Genomic DNA, 18,583 nt, shown 5'->3' with positions numbered 1-18,583 from the left:
GAGGGTTCTAGAGGGGAGGGGGTGGGAGGATGGGTTAGCCTGGTGATGGGTATTGAGGAGGGCACGTTCTGCATGGAGCACTGGGTGTTATGCACAAACAATGAATCATGGAACACTATATCTAAAACTAATGATGTAATGTATGGGGATTAACATAACAATAAAAAAATTTAAAAAAAATAAAAGAACAACAGAGGTCCAAAATAACAGGACACCATTCTTCAAGTTTCCAACCCTGAGGACTCTGGTAGAACCAGTGTTTGTAAGAGGAAGCACGACCTCAAGGGGCAGGAGCTTTCTGGAAGGGGATATGAATAATTCTTTGAAATCACCACACCCTTGGATGCAGCTCTTCTACTTCTGAAAAATAATTGTAAATGTGAAAATATGTCATGCACAAATATATATATCTAGTACCATTCCTTGTAATCTTGGAATGCTGGGAAAAAATGGCCCAGCGGTAATGGTTAAATAAAACTTGGCTGTGGCCCCTTGAGGGAGGGAACTGTATTCTGGGACAAAGACACTCGCCCTGACCTGTCAACTCGGCTTCTTCCTTGGACGTGTCCTCAAGAGCCCAATGTTAACGAGAATCCTGCTGTGTCAGGTTAACCAGAACCTGGATGCTCAGGATCTGCTCTCCTCCCGCATGCCCTCCACCCCCAGGAGATATCTGACCACCTGGCCTGCCTACAGCAAGAACCCTGTCAGGCTAGCTGAGCCAGAATAACCCTAACCTCTCAGTGATTTTCATCCACCAACCTCCCTACTCTGCTCCTTGGCTATAAATCCCCACTTTTCCTGCTCATAGTCACTGTGGACCCCAATCTCTCCCCACTACTACAAAACCCCATTTCAGCCATCCCTATACCTATCACAATAATCCTGAATAAAGTCTGCCCTACCGTTGTAACAAGTGTCACCTGTGTTTTTCTCTTTAACAATAGCCATTAAAATAGCATTCATGAAGCTTATGGAAATAACTGGAAAATCTCTACTTATGTCAAACCTGAGAAGGAGCTTGCGTGCATTTTGACAGTTACCATAAAAAGGTTTGCATTTACATAGAGATTGAAAATGAATATTCCAAGATATTAACAGTGGTCTTGCTTTCACAGTAAAATCCTGACATATTTTTCCTTCCTTTCACTTGTCTATATTTTCAAATTTAATAAATAGAGTATCACTTTTAATTGCCCCGCAAAACAAGACCATAGAATTTCTGCCAACATCTCTTCCTTTCTCTTATCCTTCAATGTAAAATGGCCAAGAAAACATGAGATTTATAAAACAGGAAGCTGTGCTCCTGGAAGAAGAAACGAGAGGAAGAACGTAAGTAAAATTTAAACAGTACAGCCGTAGGTCCTTTCAAAGAAGAAATGTAGCATTAAGTTTTAAGATGCGATAGTCAGGAAGGACCCAAGATTAGTATGATTCCCGCAGCCCTGAAATAATTCAGGATAAGTCCAATAATAAGGAATCTTTGGGATTTCAGGTGCATAGGAAGTTATAATAAGCACACTCCACCACTCACGGTCGGTGTGAAAATTTCTTAACAGGTCACGTGCTACATCTGTGAACAATCACCTGAGCAAGAGTTAGGAGACCAGCTTTTCCTACGACCAAAAGTGACCAGCCGGATGTAGGATTTGCTCTGTCGGTGGCTTTATTTTCTCATTTTTAGGTGGACTCTCCACCTTATTCCATTATTTGCAGGATTTACTTATCCACCGATGATGGTGAAGTCATCTTAGAATGTTCCACTTTTCATTCTTTTTGGCCACCCAGATTTTGAGCCCTTCTCCTAGGCTTGGAGAATTCCCTCCCTAATGAATCCTGGTGGGAAGAGAAAATCTTGCCCTCTGCTGATACAGAAAATGATATGCACTTGCTTCCACTTTCTCCCTGGCAGCTAGGACGCAGGAGTTGACCGGGCTACACCATTCAGATGCGTCTAGCCCGGACTTTGGATCAGGAAGCAACAACTGCAGCCTGTCTCAGCAGGTGCAGTGAGGCCGGCTGCACAAGAGGGAGAACCAGAGCCAGCAGGATCCAGCAGCCCCACTGGTTCCTGGAGCCTCCTGTGCGGGTCTTGGTGGTGGTTAAAAAAGGCTGGCATTTGAAGCTTAGTGGGAGCAGCAATGACCCTTCCTTCTGAGCAGTTCTATGGCACGATTTGGGGCGTGTGTGCCTCAGCCTGATTCTTCAACCTGCCTGGCACTCTGTAACCTACCCAATATTCTTATAAAAAAATATTGCCCTTTTTATCCCCCTTAAAAATGCCAGAGTTGAGGAGCACCTGGTCGGCTCAGTCGGTGGAGTGTGCAACTCTTGATCTCGGGGTCGTGAGTTCGAGCCTCACATTGGGTGTTGAGATTACTTAAATAAATAAATAAACTTAAAAAAAAATGTTGGAATTGAGTGTGTTGCCTGTAACCAAAAATAATGACTGAAGGAAAGGATAGACAAGTAGTATTTTCCTTCTCAAATGCAATATTAATAGGTCAACCTTTTAAAAAAAAAAAAAAACCTCTTGCTTTCAACATCTTGTAATTTTAAACACATTCTTAGACAGAAATTTGCTACAAAATATGAATTTAAGAGATATTGCCACGCTGGTTTCAACCTAAGTGTACATTCTCGGCTTCTTCATTCACTAAAGCTACTTTAAATATTTTGTTAATATGAAAGAATTAGTGATAAGTACAACTAAGTAATATAAATTTGAGTTTTAATTTCAGTTGAGGAAGTTTGAAAGCTTTTTAACAGCATTGAATTTTTAAAGTATAAAAGACCATTCTATTGACTAGATACAAAAAGCCTAGAATATTAATATATAGAGTTAAGAAAAGTTCATGAGCTAATGTCCAAATTATTTCTGACGTTCAACAAAATTCTCATAACAATGTTTTGGCAGGAAAGGAAGATTTTTCAGTCTCTGGAGAGCAAATGACTCTGCATATAATCTCTCTCATTGCCTTAGTCAGTAAATTGCCTAAATCATGTAAATTATGTTAAATTTTCTGCTCAAACATGTCTTCTGGACTCATACTTCTAGGTTTTTAATAATGGGTCAGAGATCACTTGAAAAATAAATAAATAACTCTGCTTGGAATGTAAGATTACCATACTTGCAAGATGCCCAAAATAGGAAAGAATGCTTTCTTAAAACTCGTCAGACCACAAGCAAGCTGAGAAAGGTACAAAATAATTTAGGTCGAGGTGGCTTGAATGTTACTCACAATGCAGTTTCAGAGGCTGGTGAAAGTAGGTTTTCCCCCCCTTCCTATTATTGATTGGCCGATAACCCGAACATACAGACGCCTACTGTGATATTGTGATTTCTAATAAGAAACGTATATTTGGTTTTCATCCATTCCTGGCACAGAGCTCCTAAAGCCCTTGGAATTTCCGAAGTGATAAGAGCCATAAATGTGAAAAGAGACTCTTGTTATTCCTGACAAGCCCCTTTCAACCACACCTGAGTTTATGTTATAAGATGATGTTTTGAAAGCCCCTAGATAATGGGGACAGGGACTGGTTGCCAGGGGAACCAACCTTCCGATTAGAGGGCTGGAACTTTCAGCCCCACCCCACTCCTACCTCCTCTGAAGAGGAGATGGTCTGGAGGTGGCATTAATCCTCAGTGGCCAGAGATTGAATTCAGCCATGCCTATGTAATGAAGCCTCCATAAATCTTCCTGAGCTACAGGGGTTTGGGGAGAGCCTCTTGGATGGTGACCATGTGCAGGTGCTGGAAGGGCAGGGCACCAGGAGAGGGCAGGGAAGTTCCACACCCCTTCCCACTAACTGGGCCCTATGCACCTCTTCCATCTGGCTATTCCTGGAGTATATAATTGTCATATATTGGCAATCTAGTAAGTAAACCATTTTCCTGAGTTCTGTGAGTCGCCCTAGTACATTACATGGAACATGGGGGGGGATCCCAGGAACCTCCAATTCATAGCTAGTTGGTCTGAAGCACAGGTGACAATCTGAACTTTCAACTGGCAACTGAAGTGGGATGGGGCGGTTATGTGGGATCTGATGCTATCTCCAGATAGATAATGTCAAAAGGGAATTAAATTGGAGGACACCCAGCTGGTGTTACAGAATGATGTGGTGCATGGGAAATCTCCACATTTTGAATACAGAGTATTCTGTAAATAGAAAACACAGGAATTTTCCCAGACATAAATGCACACACACACTCAACATACATACCACACCCTACATACCCAAAGACAAATAAATGGCTGGATTTGAAAGCTCTCATAGCTATTAAAGGCATATAAATAAATCAAGAAAGGGACACCTGAGTGGCTCAGTCGGTTAAGCCTTTGGCTCAGGTCATGATCTCAGGGGTCCTGGGACTGAGCCCCACATCGGGCTCCCTGCCCAGCAGGGAGCTTGTTTCTCCCTCTCCCTCTGTCCCTCCCCCCTTCTCGTGCCTGTTCTCACTCTCTCTTTCAAATAAATAAAATTTTTAAAAATTAATCAATCAAGAAAAATAGATACCATTGCCGTTCATATCGTGTCCTCAATAAAACAAACATTAAACTGTGCACATTAATTAAGAAAATTATTTTTTAGAGGTTCCCTGGTTCATTGGCCAGCCTCCATATGGAACACGTGACTGTTTGCCCCTGAAAAATGTATGTATTCTTCTTTGCTGTATACCTTCCCCTTTATATTTCCACTACAAAACAAAACAAATTCCAGGAATTATTGAAGCATTTAATACGTGGTATAAACCTTTCTTAAAATGAAAACAACGTTAGGTTCTTTTGACTGCGTGTGGATATGAAAGTGAATGTCCGATTTCAGAAATGATCTAAGGATTGCAGGACTGCTGTCCTCAGCACTTTCCAAGGTTGACAGGTCAGGGAAGTAGACAGGCAGCGGCTAGAGCTTAGACGCCACCACTCACTCTGGGAAAGGTTTATCACCACCCGTGGTCCCATCTGCAGGAGTCAGGGAGGACAAAGTTCCCCCGGCGGGGGGACAGATCAATGAGCCCAGAATCTTCATTCCATTCCACACTTAGGCAGAAGAAAGAGGCTCAGCACTTATTTAATTAAACCCACTGTCTGTCAGGACTGGGACAAAGCACAATGCTTCATAATAAAAGAGTTGCCTGGCAGTCCTGCGCCTCCCGCTGGGAAACCGATGGATTTGTGCTTAGGGGACAATGAAGATGTTTAGGCACAGGAGAAAGTTGTGTGTGTACTCATGTGAGCACTTGCAGGCACTGAAGAATACAGAAAATATTCTGGCCAAGGGTACTTCCCAATCTGCCAGGCAAGTGTGTGGGCGGGAATGAGGACACTCGGTATCTCTGAAAACAGTGTGGAGGTTCCTCAAGAAGTTAAAAATAGAGCTACCCTATGACCCAGCAATTGCACTACTGGGTATTTACCCCAAAGACACAGATGCAGTGAAAAGAAGGGGCACCTGCACCCCAATGTTCATAGCAGTGATGTCCACAATAGCCAAACTGTGGAAGGAGCCAAGATGCCCTTCAAAAGAGGGATGGATAAAGAAGATGTGATTCTTATACACAATGGAATATGACTCAGCCATCAGAAAGGATGAATACGTACCATTTATATCAACATGGGTGGAACTGGAGGGGATTATGCTGGGTGAAATAAGTCGATTAGAGAAACAAAATTATCATGTGGTTTCACTCAAATGGAACATAAAGAACAGTGCAGAGAACAACAGGGGAAGGGAAGGAAAACCGAATGGGAAGAAATCAGAGAGGGAGACAAACCATGAGACTCTGGACTCCGGGAAACAAACTGAGGGTTGTGGAAAGGGAGGGGGGTGGGGGGATGGGGTAATTGGGTGATGGGGATTAAAGAGGGCATGTGATGTAATGAGCACTGGGTGTTATACTCAACTAATCAGTCATTGAACATTATATCAAAAACTAATGATGTACTATACCTTGAATTTAAATAAAAAAAAGTGAAAACCTTTATAAAAAAAAAGGTTCTTGACAGCTAACAAACCAAGTCTATGGGTACTTAAATTCTGGTTCTGTCGAACTGTGGTGCTCACTGTTCAACCTATCACCCCACACAACTCTGGTTTGTACCCACTATTTTCTATAGGATTATTTAATTCTGCTAAAACTCACGGTCCTTTCTTAACATTTCTTGGCTTCTCACCTCTCCATCCTCATCCTTAGAGAGAATATCCCCATTCCACAAACACCCGACAGATACAAAGAAAAACTAACGTAGTCCCTGCCTCTGGTAGCAAAGGGATTGTAACCAGTTTTCTTGCTGTATTTCATATCCCCCCCCTCTGCCCCAACCCTTGAAACGCCATATAGTTCTGCTGTGAGCCACTGATAACCCAGGGCTTTCTGTCTTCAAACCTTGACCAGAAGAAAACTTGAGCCAACACATTTCAACCTAAAAGCAGCCACTCCACTAGACCAGTGGTCCTCAAGTGTGGTCTGGGACATGTGAGGATCCCCAAAACCTTTCCATGACAAACCGCTTCACACACGAATACTAAGATGACATTTGTCTTTTTCACTTTTCATTTCTCCTGGGTCCACAGTGGACTTTTCCTGAGACTACCTGGCATCCAATATTACAAAAGCTTGAACTCAGAAGCGGATAGAAGAATCTGGCTGATTTCTATTAAGCCAAATATTAAAGAGATTTGCAAAAGAAAGATTGGGAAATAAACCACTCTTTGTACTACATTTATTTTTGTTTTGGAAAATGCAGTTATTTTCATAAAATACATTTTTCTATTGACATGTCATGGGCTTATGATTGGTCTTTTTAAGTGAATTAGTAAGTACATGTTTTTAAATGTTTCTGTCTTCCTTTTGAATATGATAAATATCAGTAAATAGAACCCACACGAATAAAAGCTGGCTGGGTCCTCAGGAGCTTTTAGGGTGTCCTGAGAAAAACAAGTAAGAAGTGCTGCGCCGGAACACACCACAGCCTCCAGCCCACTGCAGCCCACGTGGCCGTCCCCTGCCTGCAAACAGAGCTCCCTTTGCGGCAGCGCCAAAAAAAGAAGGGCTAAGCTCATCATGTAGCCATGGAAAATCCCATGACTTCTGTGCTGCAAACACCGAACGACTGGACGGAGCTCAGGTGCTGGGCTGATTCGTGCTCCTCCTGTCATTCAGGGTTTGACTGAAGAAGCAGAGCCAGGAGGAGTGTAAGTAATGGAGGATTTGTTGTAGAGAATGGAATGCAAGCAGCTACGAGTGCTGGAAACAGTCTACGCGAGGATGCTGCTTTTCTGTCTGGTGCTGGAGCCTGACATCACCAGGGCAGGGAGCAGCCAGGAAGGATGCACTTGGCGTATGGGGCCAAGGACAAGCTGTGGTCCCCGAGAATGGACTGGAGGCTGCTTCCATCTCTCACCTGCCCCAGGCCTCCCACGTGGTGATGCTGGTGTCCTGCAGGAGAGCTGGTACCCTTCATCGTGAAGCTAAACATGGAACCCGAGATCAGCAGGACCAGAGCTGAACTCTCAGGTTAAGCACTGATGCACCACAGCCAGAGAAGTCAGGGATCCACAGCACGCTTGTAGCTCAGCAGAAACACGGTCAGCTCACTGATCTTCCCCACACCAAGCGTGAGACCAAGGCTTCACTTCGTCTCCCAGGTCTCCTGGAAAATCTCGTTTGACCCATGCGAACCTGCATTTAAGCAGGGAAGGAGCCGGTGAGAAATGCAGCACCACCTTCGGGACACAGTATAAGCCCCTCAAGGGTGCTGGTTGGCACTGGCGTCCTTCCACATGGCCCCCAGATACGCTAATCTTCCAGGGGGACTTTGGTCTCCAACAGTGGACTGAAAACCCTTCTTAGACCCTTTACTGCTTTCAGTTCCCCAAAGTGCTTCCAATACCTCTCCAGCCTGCATTTCTCATGATAGCTGATCGACTGATCTTTGTAAAAGGAATAAAGCCACCCCGTGTGAGTGACCCATGGCACTAACATGACCTCTCAATCCCACTTTTCTCCTGCCCCATCCTATGGTCTGGCATATAGTAGAATCTCAATAAATACATGTGAATTACTTTAAATAGCTACTCAATGTCAGTGTGATCATCTGGATCATGAGAAGCACCAGTCCCTCTGCCCACATCGCTCATACCTGTCACCTTCATTCACTCATAAACCCCCTCTGTTGTTCCCTTAAATATAGCAAACACAATCATTTATATTGTTTTTAAATAACTGTATTATCTGAAGTCTCCTGGGTCTAATTCTGCTGTCTGTCGCTTCTACTCACACTCACAGTAACTGCTTTTTCTTGTTTTTTTGTTTTTGTTTTTGTTTTTTTTAAATAGTAAACTCATATGCCTTGGAAATTCATCCTTGGGAATTCACTGAGGCCAGAGTTGAGGATGGGCTCCCCATAGAGATTTTGATTTTGCTTCTGCCAGGCGCCTGGAGACACATCGACCTAAACCAAATCCCAGTGCTAATTGAAGTATAATGGACCACTGGTGTAGGGTGCTGCATGATTGGGAGTTATATAATGATGATCTATATAAATAGATCATCATTATAAATTCATCAGGGAAGAGCCTTTCATTTCCACTGGACAGCAAGACATCAGACATGCAAAGTTCTTGCTCCCTCTTACACTGATGGCAGAGCCCTGTGTGATGTCGGAGTTCATCAGTGACCCTGACTCAGACTCTGTCTCTGTGGGCTTACACTTTGGGTCCTATTCCAGGAGCCACGCCACCCTGTCTGTACAAGGAATAGGTCAGTCATCTGAGTTCCCCAGTTGCTCCCTGGGCAAAATTTGGCTTCACAGTTCTGATGATCTCTCTGCGTTCTCAATTTTCTTATTATTTTTAATGTCTAGGATTCATTATTTCCCTGCTAGAACATAAATTTTTTTTTCCTATTTTATCTGGCAATTTTAGTTGTTCTGAGTGGGAGGGTCTGTCAAGATATCTAGTTATCAATATTGCTAGAAATATAAGTTTTCATTCATTCATTTTTTCAATAAGCATTTTTAAAACACCTGTTACATAGAATGCAATTATAAGCACTGACATAAATACATATATATGATATATTATTTATTCCCAAGCAACATATAGAAGAATGAGAGGCATAAAAATAGATCAATAATATAGTAATGAAAAATATAGTATCATATAATTGGTGCTATATAAATATGAGCATGAGGGACGAGGGAGTAAAAAGGAGGGATACCTCACTCACTGGGTTGGGAAAAGGGCACAGGAGAGGGCAATCAGTCAGCATATGCCCCATATTTCAGTAACCTAAAACCATGATCATTTATTTCTCACTCACACATGTATAAATGGGCTGGCTTCAGCTCAACTTGCCTAGATTTGACTGAACTGGTTCTGGGCTTTAGAAAGTTTAGGTCTGCTCCATGTGTCTCTCATTTTTCTGAGACCAGCAGCTATATGTCTTCCTCACACCAGATATTTGAATCTCTCAGAGCAGTGAGTGGAAACACACCATGCCCCGTGCCCCACCTAGGCTCCAAACTCACACACAGTCATTTCTGCCCGCATTCTATGGACACAGCTCAATATCATATGGCCATACTCAACATCAGCGGGATGAGGAAGTATACTCCTCCCATGAAATTGAGGGTTAGTGGTGGAAAGGAGTGAATATTTGTTGAAAAACAATCTAATCTAACAAAAAAGATCTGGGGATTAATATTTAAGATTAGTTTTAAAAAGAGGTAGAAATTCAGAAGACTGTTAATTCCAGGGAAAAAGGAAAAACGCACACAAAACAGTTTCATAAGCAGGGTTAATAAACTCAACAAGGAGATGATATCAGGGAAGTAGACAGGGACCAGGAAAGGGCATTGTGTGCTTTAATGAGCTCTCTTCTCTATTTAGCTCTTTGCTACATAGAAGCCAACTGAAAGCTTTTAAACCACAATGATAACATCAAATTGGCATTTTATTGAGATCACAGTGACATCTCACTAGATAAGCTGATAGTGCAGGCAATGGTGTGATGAAAAGACTCAGTAAAAAAAGAAAAGAGGTGGACTGGGGTCCATGGTTGTAAGAATAATACAGTCAAGTTGGAATCAAGAGCTATTTGAGTGGTAGATCAATAAACTAGTAAAAGTAAAGTGCTTAGCAGTGTCTGGTACAAAATAAGTTCTCACCAAACATTAGAAGCTACTATGAAAAGCAGTAAGTCTTGATAATTGTGTGAGGAGGTGGGATGGCAAGATGAGAGCAAAGGAGGAAATTAAGATGCCTTTCAAGGATCTTGTTTGAATAACCAGATTATCTACATCATTTGCTGTCTTATGGTCCAGAATAGGAAGAATATGTTTGTAAAGAGAAAAATGACAAATTCAGTGTTGGACATGTCATAAACACAAAGGAAAAATCTCAAAAGAAATTCTAAATGAGCTACAATCAGACCCACAGCTGCCTTTTCAACAGGAGTAATGAAACCAGAAAAAAGACAATGAAATATTACTTTCAAAGTGCTCAGGAATACCAATACCTGCCACCTTAGAATTCTATACCCAGCAAAACTATACTTCAACAATGTAGGCAAATAAAAGCCAATAGATAGGTACAATTATGTTCGCATGTGCACTGTTCAGAATAGTTTAAAACCAAAACAACCCAAATATCTGAGAACAATAGAATGAATAAAGTATGGTATATGCATATCATAAAGTTACTGTACAGCTGTAGTTCTCAAAGTGTGATACCCTTAACAGTAAGTAGTGTCAGTGTCACCTGGGAACTTGTCAGAAATACAGATTCTCAGACCCCACCCCAAATTTACTAAATCAGAAGTTCTGAAGGATCAGCAATGTGTGATTGAATGAGTCTGAGCGTGGACAAACTACAAATTCATGTCACAACAGGACTGAATACTCAGAGCATAATGTTGAAAGAAAGAAGCCTGTGTCATAAAATTCAAACTGTATATTCCATTTACACAATGATTTAAAAAAAAGAAGTGTAATTCAACTAAATTGTTTAGGGATACTAAATTGAGAGCAAAACTATAATGAAAAGGAGAAAATTATTAACATAAAAGTTGAACTGCTAGTGATCTTTTGGGTAGGGAATAAGAAGTTTATATAGGAAAGAATACTTAGGACTCTGGGTGTTGATGGTATTTTATTTCTTGGCTTGGGTGGTGATTACATAGCTGTTCACTTCACAATAATTGAAAATATATATAATTATATAGTATATATATTATGCACTTCTCTGTACATGTTTTATATTTCACAATAAAAAGTGCTTTTAAAAAGACAAGAGAAAGCTAATAGGAATGTTGATCACAAGGAGGATCAAATCCGGGGAAATGGGTCTTGAAAGAGATAATCTGGAAGGAACTGCATCTCTGAGAAATGGAGTAAGAAGAAATGGCATTAAAGTGTGGGGGCAGGGGAGACCACTTTGTCACCTATGTCCCAAAAGGTGCATCTCACCCATACCCAGCCCTCAGCTGCAGCTTCTGTCTCTCTCTTGGGTCCTCTGCCTTCTTTTCCAAACCTTCCCACCCTCCTAGTTCTAACTTCTAACTTCTGCAAGCCTCTTGAGAGGTCCCACGTCTGCAACTATCTCTCTATGACATAGGAGCCTGGGACTCAGTGATCACTGGCCCAGGAAAGCCCAGCCCCTGGGCACACGATAAAAGAAAAACAGAAATGCTAATAAAAAAGCACTTAGGATGATTTTAATCCACAAGCTCATCAGCCAATATAAATCAGACACCCTGAAGCATGCTTTTGTCTGTTTTCCAAGGGTTTTGTGGGCGATCTTTTTGGAGATGCCACCCTAAGTATGCTCACATTTTAACTGACATGAACCTATTCTGAAACTACCTACAGATCTCAGCCACAGTGTTCCCTGAATCATACCACTTTGTTTCTCAGCTCCTTCCATGCCCGGGAACTGTGCCAAGGGTAACAAAGCCTTCAGAGTCCAACAAAAAACGAAATTGCCTGAACTCCTTCTATCTTGACTTGCCCAAATGAAATCTTTGACTTTTGTTACAGTAAGCTCCGATGGCGTGACGTCCCCACACCATGACACTCCACACTAGTCAAGGATTCCAGGAGTCAGCTTAGGCACCCAATGGTCACTTCCCTGGCAGAACAAACTCAAATGGGGACGAGGGTCCACGTGACTCCACGAGGCTCACACCAGACACCGCATGCCAACGCAAGTCTCTTGGTGACAGCCGCTAATTGTGAGGCATTACCCTGGCCTGCCCAGTTCCCTAGTATCCCAGCCTGCAAACACGGCCCTGCTGAAATCATGACAATGTGTTTATGTGTTTTATTGAGCTACAGAATTTCCCAGTGGATCAGTTACTGGTGTTTATTGTTTTATATTTTAACAGTCTTTCTACAAATTGGGAATCAGGAAGCAAACATATTCATCCTGTGGTAATTCGTTTACTGCCTATGAATAGCACTTAAACAAAAGCAACAATGCACTTTTCATTGAAAAGTGTTTGGTTTCAGCCTTTTGGCAAGAAACCCAGGAAACCCTCCTGCTTCCTTCCCAGAATATAAATCTCAATCCTGGCGCCCTGTGTTTTGGTCAAATGAGGAGGGAAGGGGGAAGGAGCGGTGTTTCGTTAACAAGTTGCATTTGGAAGAGTGATCAGTGCATGCATCCTTTCATCCCTGCTTTCTCTCACGGGTTCATGCTGGTGATCAGAGGGAGAATGGTGCTAAAATGCAAATGGAGTGTCTGATAGGAGGGGATGCTGGGAGGAGAATCTCTATTAGAAACATGACCTTTGCTAAAATAGTCGGAGTAAGTGCAGTTTCTCAGAAGAGTCTCAGTGTTACACCACCGTTCCTTTGAAAGATTCAGGACACACAGAACCAGTATATCTTTGTTAGAATAACAGCTTGTTCAATGAAACTCTTTGGCTTGAAATCAAGAGTGTCTTTAATGCAATAGTCCCAAATGGAGTTGCACAACCCAATAAGGTACATAATAAACAAGGGCTTGGAAGGAGTCATCCAGCCAATGTTCCTATCAGCCAGACACTGGGTTTCTTTGGGAGAGCATTTCTTTGGTGTTAAGATCCCTATAAAGCATGTCAAATTGCCCTGAAGTTCCTCCACACTCATTTCAAAATTCCATGGTATTCTTTGGAGGTAGGCTAGAGCTCAGGAATCACACATTTGGATCAAGAGTGTCCTCCATGATCTGAAGGCGTACAGTTCTCTGGTGTGTCTTCTTCATGTCCTTCCTTCTCTGCCTCCTTTTGTTCAGTGTGTCCACCACTGGTAACAGTAGGTTTATCAGAGGTGTGCTAGGACAGCCATGCTCTAGGCTGTCCCCATGGAATTCATACATACTCATTCTTTAGGATTCTACCCTCCATGCCACCTTCCACGCACAGCCTTCCCAGGGTTCCCTTTTACACTGCTAACGATCTAAATCACGAATCCCAAAACTGGGAGCCAGGACTCAAAGTAGGCTGGGGTGTTAGTTATTGAGAGGTTGTCGAAGAGCTTGTGCTGTCTACATCTAAATTTTGAATTTGAATTAATTGGTCTCCCCGGTTACTCACAAGGCTCACACAAGGGGCCATCAGCTTGACAAAGGGAAGGACCTACAGAGAGGTTTGGAGGGAAATAGCAAGGATGAGAAACCAGATGGAGGTAGATGGAGAGAGAAGAGGGGATGGACTTACAGACTCTCAGGAGAGTAGAACCTTATGATGGTCCTTCTGATGAAGAAAACAAGTGAATGGGTAAGTGCCATGTGGGAGAGGGAAGAGGCCACGAGTTTGATGTGGGCTGATGGGTGCGTGGCAATGTGATTCAATGAGAAAAAGAACACAGTGGAGTGAGTTTGTGGGGGAAGTCATGAGTTGTCTTCAACTTTCTTTGCTTTAATGGAATTCTACCTGAAGTTCTCAGAAGAATGAGGCTATAGATCACTTTTTAAATTAAGCATAATAGTAAAGAGATCACACCACTCTGTAGAAAAGCAGTCTCCTCTCTGACGGGTGAGAGACTCCTTCTCTGACTCTAGGACAGTGTCTGTTCTCTCCTCACACCAGCATCTGAGCAAGGTGGAATGGGGAGGCCGATGGCAGAACGCTGCTTTGGAAATTTACACTCAAGAAGCATTTCTTCTCTCCCAGTTCCCTCTGCACTGGCTTTTACAGATGCCAAGTCTTCCAACAGTGGTGCAGCTGACCTGAAACTGGACAGACTGAAAAACAAAGACCCTGTGGCACATTCCCAGACACTTACCAGTTTTTTCTGAATGCAGGATGCCTCTTAAAATGCTCAACACCAAACTGATGGCGTGATGCCCAGCCTGTCCTCTGGGAAGTCATCTGATGAGGGAGGGGATGATGGCTGGGTTTGCTTTCGCAGACCGGGTTTAAAAACTTGAACGCTAACATCACACACATCAGGATTCAAATCCCCAACCGTCCTGCTCGTTGTTTGTATCAAGGTGAGCAGGTAACTTAGTTACATTTATTTTCCTGTCTGAGATACGGAGACTAATAATATAGTACCGGCCCAATTTTTGTGGTGAACTAAGGGATGTGATGAGTATAAATTGCTTACACAGTGATCAGCACATAAGAAGTGCTCTGTTAACAATAGTTGTCACCTAAATTCATGCACCATAAGCTCTGTCAAAATGAGCTGCTAGTTTCTAGTGGGAAAGCCCACTTCTACACAGGAAAAAAGACATCCACTGGTCACCAGAATGTTAAAGTATATGTTTCACTTCATTTCAGTGACTGAATCGTGTCCTGTTTGGAAAACTTGGCCCTGCGTTTGAAACTGCTAGCTAGGAATGACTTAAATTAGTTGAGCATTCAGAGCCGGGAGAATCATCCTAAACTACTGATGTATCCTAAACTACTGATGTATCAATCAAATAGTATCATTCATGCTATCTCTTCTTCCTCCCTGCATCCTGCAGTCCTAGGCCAGAACGGGCAATGGGGGGACAGGAAAACCAATCAGGGACACGTGCCATTAGCCTGACAGGGAGAACAGCCATTCTGGAGCTCTGAGCATCTGGACCGTGATGCTTCGGCTACAAAATCATCTCCAAAGCTTCTCCAACCTCACATTCTACCACTTCAAGAAGACAGGTTTGCACTGCAAGGAGTAGGCAGTGCTTCTCAAACTCCTTGGACCATTCATCTGAGGTGCTTATTTAAATGCAAATTCCTGGAACCCCTCCTCTGAAAGTCACCATGAGTTTGGAAACCAATGTGGACTCTATAAGGGACTGAGACCCCTCTGTCCTAGCTCTTGAAATGACTCTCCTCATGCCTCGGGCTCACCTGTCACCTCGGAGGCCCCCGTGTGGCTGCTTCCCACTCTCCCGCTTGCTTTTGCAATGGTCCCAGACATGGCTTTTTTTTTTCTTTTTCCCTTTCTTTTTCTTTTCTTTTCTTTTTTTTTTTCACAGCTAAAATAAGCTATAGAATTAAAAATAGGTGTGTTACTTCAACAAGTAATTATTTTCCTGAAAATGAAAGCTAGTGGGTCTATTTTAAGAGTTAATGAGCTGACAGGGGGTCGAAATCCACCCCACAGTGCGTTTCAACATACATTTCAGAAAAGTAATAGGTAAAAGTGTGCCAAGCTGCCGAGAATTTGTGAAAAGAGGGGCAAGACGGGCACGGCCATCTCACTGGGGTTGTAAGTACTCACCAGAGATTCGAGCAGATTTTTCTCGTGGGGAGAAATAATATTTTCTTAAAGATTTCCAGCTGTCCCCTACCCCACCCCCCACAGTGAGTTAGCTCATGGTAAAAATACAGATGCCTGAGCATCTGCATTCTGACAGCCTCTCTCTTAACTGGGATCGCACCCTGGCCTTCTGTGGTCTAGCAAACGTTCAGTCCTGCCTGGACTTTGCTCCGTCTATTTTTTTTTTTTTTTTTTTTTTTTTAGAAGCATCTATTTTGGCACTTTGTTAAACATCTCACACTAAATATCAATGTGATTCTGAAACTGAATCTCGTGTGTGTCCCTAGCAGAAAGGAAGGTACTAGACAGTCAGGTAGTTGGTCCAACTGCACAGATAACCATTCAGTCCCCAGAGAGGACAGAGAGCTGAGCCTGAAGCAAAGCCCAAGGGCCCACTGTCAGCTCTGGCCAAGGTCAAACGCAGTCAGCACTCTGGACACACCGGCCGAGTTGGTGACTGGGAAGAACGAGTCACTACTCGGGCCTTGGCTTCCCCCTCTGTAAAAATCGGAGGACTGCTAGTCAGTGTGTGCTCCGAGGACCTGTGGCATCCGGGTTTACAGACCATATTCTAATTCCTGCTCCACCCCTCAGCCAGCATGCTGTCCTCCTGAGCTTAGTCTCCTCATCTGTAAAATGGGAACAAGGCCGCTTCTTAGATTTTGGGGGGAAACCAATAACGTGCTAAGTGCCTGGTAGAGTTTTAAATACTCATAAATGGGACCACATTTGCTAATCTAAAGTGTGAAGGTCCCGGTCTGGGTTTTGCGGCGCGCGGTGAGCGGCTTGGAGGCCGGGTGTGGGCTCACGGGGGTCTGGAAGCTTTGCTTTGCTCTCTCTACAGCCCTCTCAGGAGTCTGGTTAGACGTGGGGCTCTGTAATCGATGGAAGACCCACCCATGGTTAGAGGAACTCGAACATAAAGATGTTTTCTGTTTTTTCAGAGAACTGCACTTATTCGGGCTGACCATCTCATCTTCACCTTTCCCGGGATGCCGCTGCTTGGGCTGCAGAACGGACCCAGTGCGCGTCCCCGGGAGGGCAGCAGCGCAGCGCACAGCTGTCCCCGGTGTGGCAGCCCCAGCTCCCGCCAGCGGCCCCGTCGGGATCTCCCATCTCCCGTGCCTTCCCCTAACAGCCTCTGCGTTCCTGAAAGCCCTGCCCACCCTGGGGGCAGCGACCACAGCGAGCGCGCTCCGAACGGCGGCCTGCCCGAGCCCCCTGGTGGCAGCTACGCGGCCGCACACCTGTCCGCCTCCCGAGTGGCTCTAGCATCACAGCCTGGGGCACCAGGCCCTTCGCGCCCTCCCCAGATGCACCCTCCCCTTCTGGCAACAGCCTCCTGAAAGGCTGAGCCCCGACACCGACCGGGCTTTCCCGAGTTAGGGCAGGTGCACTGACCCTGCGCGTGGAATTCTCCACGCTGCGCCCCCTCCTGCCCCTAACTCCCTCTCACTTCTCCGCTTTGAATGCCAGAGGGAAACCCCAGGGCCTAGCAACCCTGTGGAAAAGCAGTGGCTTGAGAGTCAGGAGAATTTAGGTTTGAGTCCTGCCTGGGCTCCATAGGCGAATATTCATTCCTAGGCTAGGTACCTATCTACTCTGGGCCTCAACCTTCTCCGCTGGGAAATAGCCGTAGTGCGGCTAGCAACTCAGGGCAACTTTAATTACTAAGTGAGAATACAGAGATGCAGATGTATATAAAAATCCATTCATATAGCTACACAGTAGATTACAGGTATATCTATAATCTAATATACATAGCATATATGGATTTATATAATATATATTCCTGAGAGAGAGATAAGGACAGAAGGCATGTGGAAAACACACCATCAATGGTAATGATTACTATAATTACCCAAGAGACCCAAAATGTTCAAACTTGTTTCTGAAAAAGAAAATAAAACAAAGGTAACAAAAAATTCAGTTATCAGATATGAAAATTTTCCAGGAATAAAGGACACATGAATCTGTAGACAAAACGGACATCCCATATTCCCAGTAAAAATGATAAACAATCCATCACTTAATTCAAGGAAAAGGAAAAACTCTCAAGCATACTGACATAATAACAGACCACCAATTATTCAAGGAGAATCCCAGCCTCAAGAACTTCAACAGGACTGCATTCCACAAAAGAATGAAGTTATACTTATGCTCTGGTAATTTAAAAACAAATGGTTTGCAAGTATTCTGTCCACTGTGTTAAGTTGTCATTTATTTGTAAAAGAAAAAACAAAATATTCTCCTCTTTTCATGACTGAGGAGCTACAACTTTTACACACTTCATAGGGAATATATATTTGATGACTGTACCAGAGTCCTCTTGTTTTTGCCCCAACATAAAATTCTCCCCTCTTCCTTAGTGATGGGATCCCTAATTTTAATAGCTCATAACTGTCCAGATTAAAACTTATACTTTCCAACTTCCCTCTCATCCAGCTGTGGTCATGTTGACCAAGTTTTGGCCAAAGGTATATAAGAGGCGCCCTGTTCTGCTCCTGGGGAGGGTTAAGGAGGGACGGGGCATATCGGTTCCTCCCCTCCTGCAGCCTGTGTTCTTGAAGATTTCATGAAGCCACAGTCTCAAACCTGGCCTGACTACTCCCAGGCTTCTTTTGGGAGAGAGAAATAACTCCTATATTAGTTGAGCCTCTTTCATTTCTGGATTTCAAACTTGCCACAAATCTAATCCTAAATGACACCAATAGATGCTAAAGCCAAATAATAGATTAAATCCCAAATTAAGGAAATCATTTGTGAAAGAAATTGCAGTGAACATTAAATTCAATTAAACATAGAATAAGTCAAAACAGTTGGAGCAAATAGAGTTAAAATGT

Source organism: Halichoerus grypus, chromosome 3 (assembly GCF_964656455.1).
Source record: "Halichoerus grypus chromosome 3, mHalGry1.hap1.1, whole genome shotgun sequence".
In the NCBI taxonomy this organism is placed as follows: Eukaryota; Metazoa; Chordata; class Mammalia; order Carnivora; family Phocidae; genus Halichoerus; species Halichoerus grypus.
The sequence above is the reverse complement of the archived record's forward strand: the minus strand, read 5'-3'. Positions refer to the sequence as shown.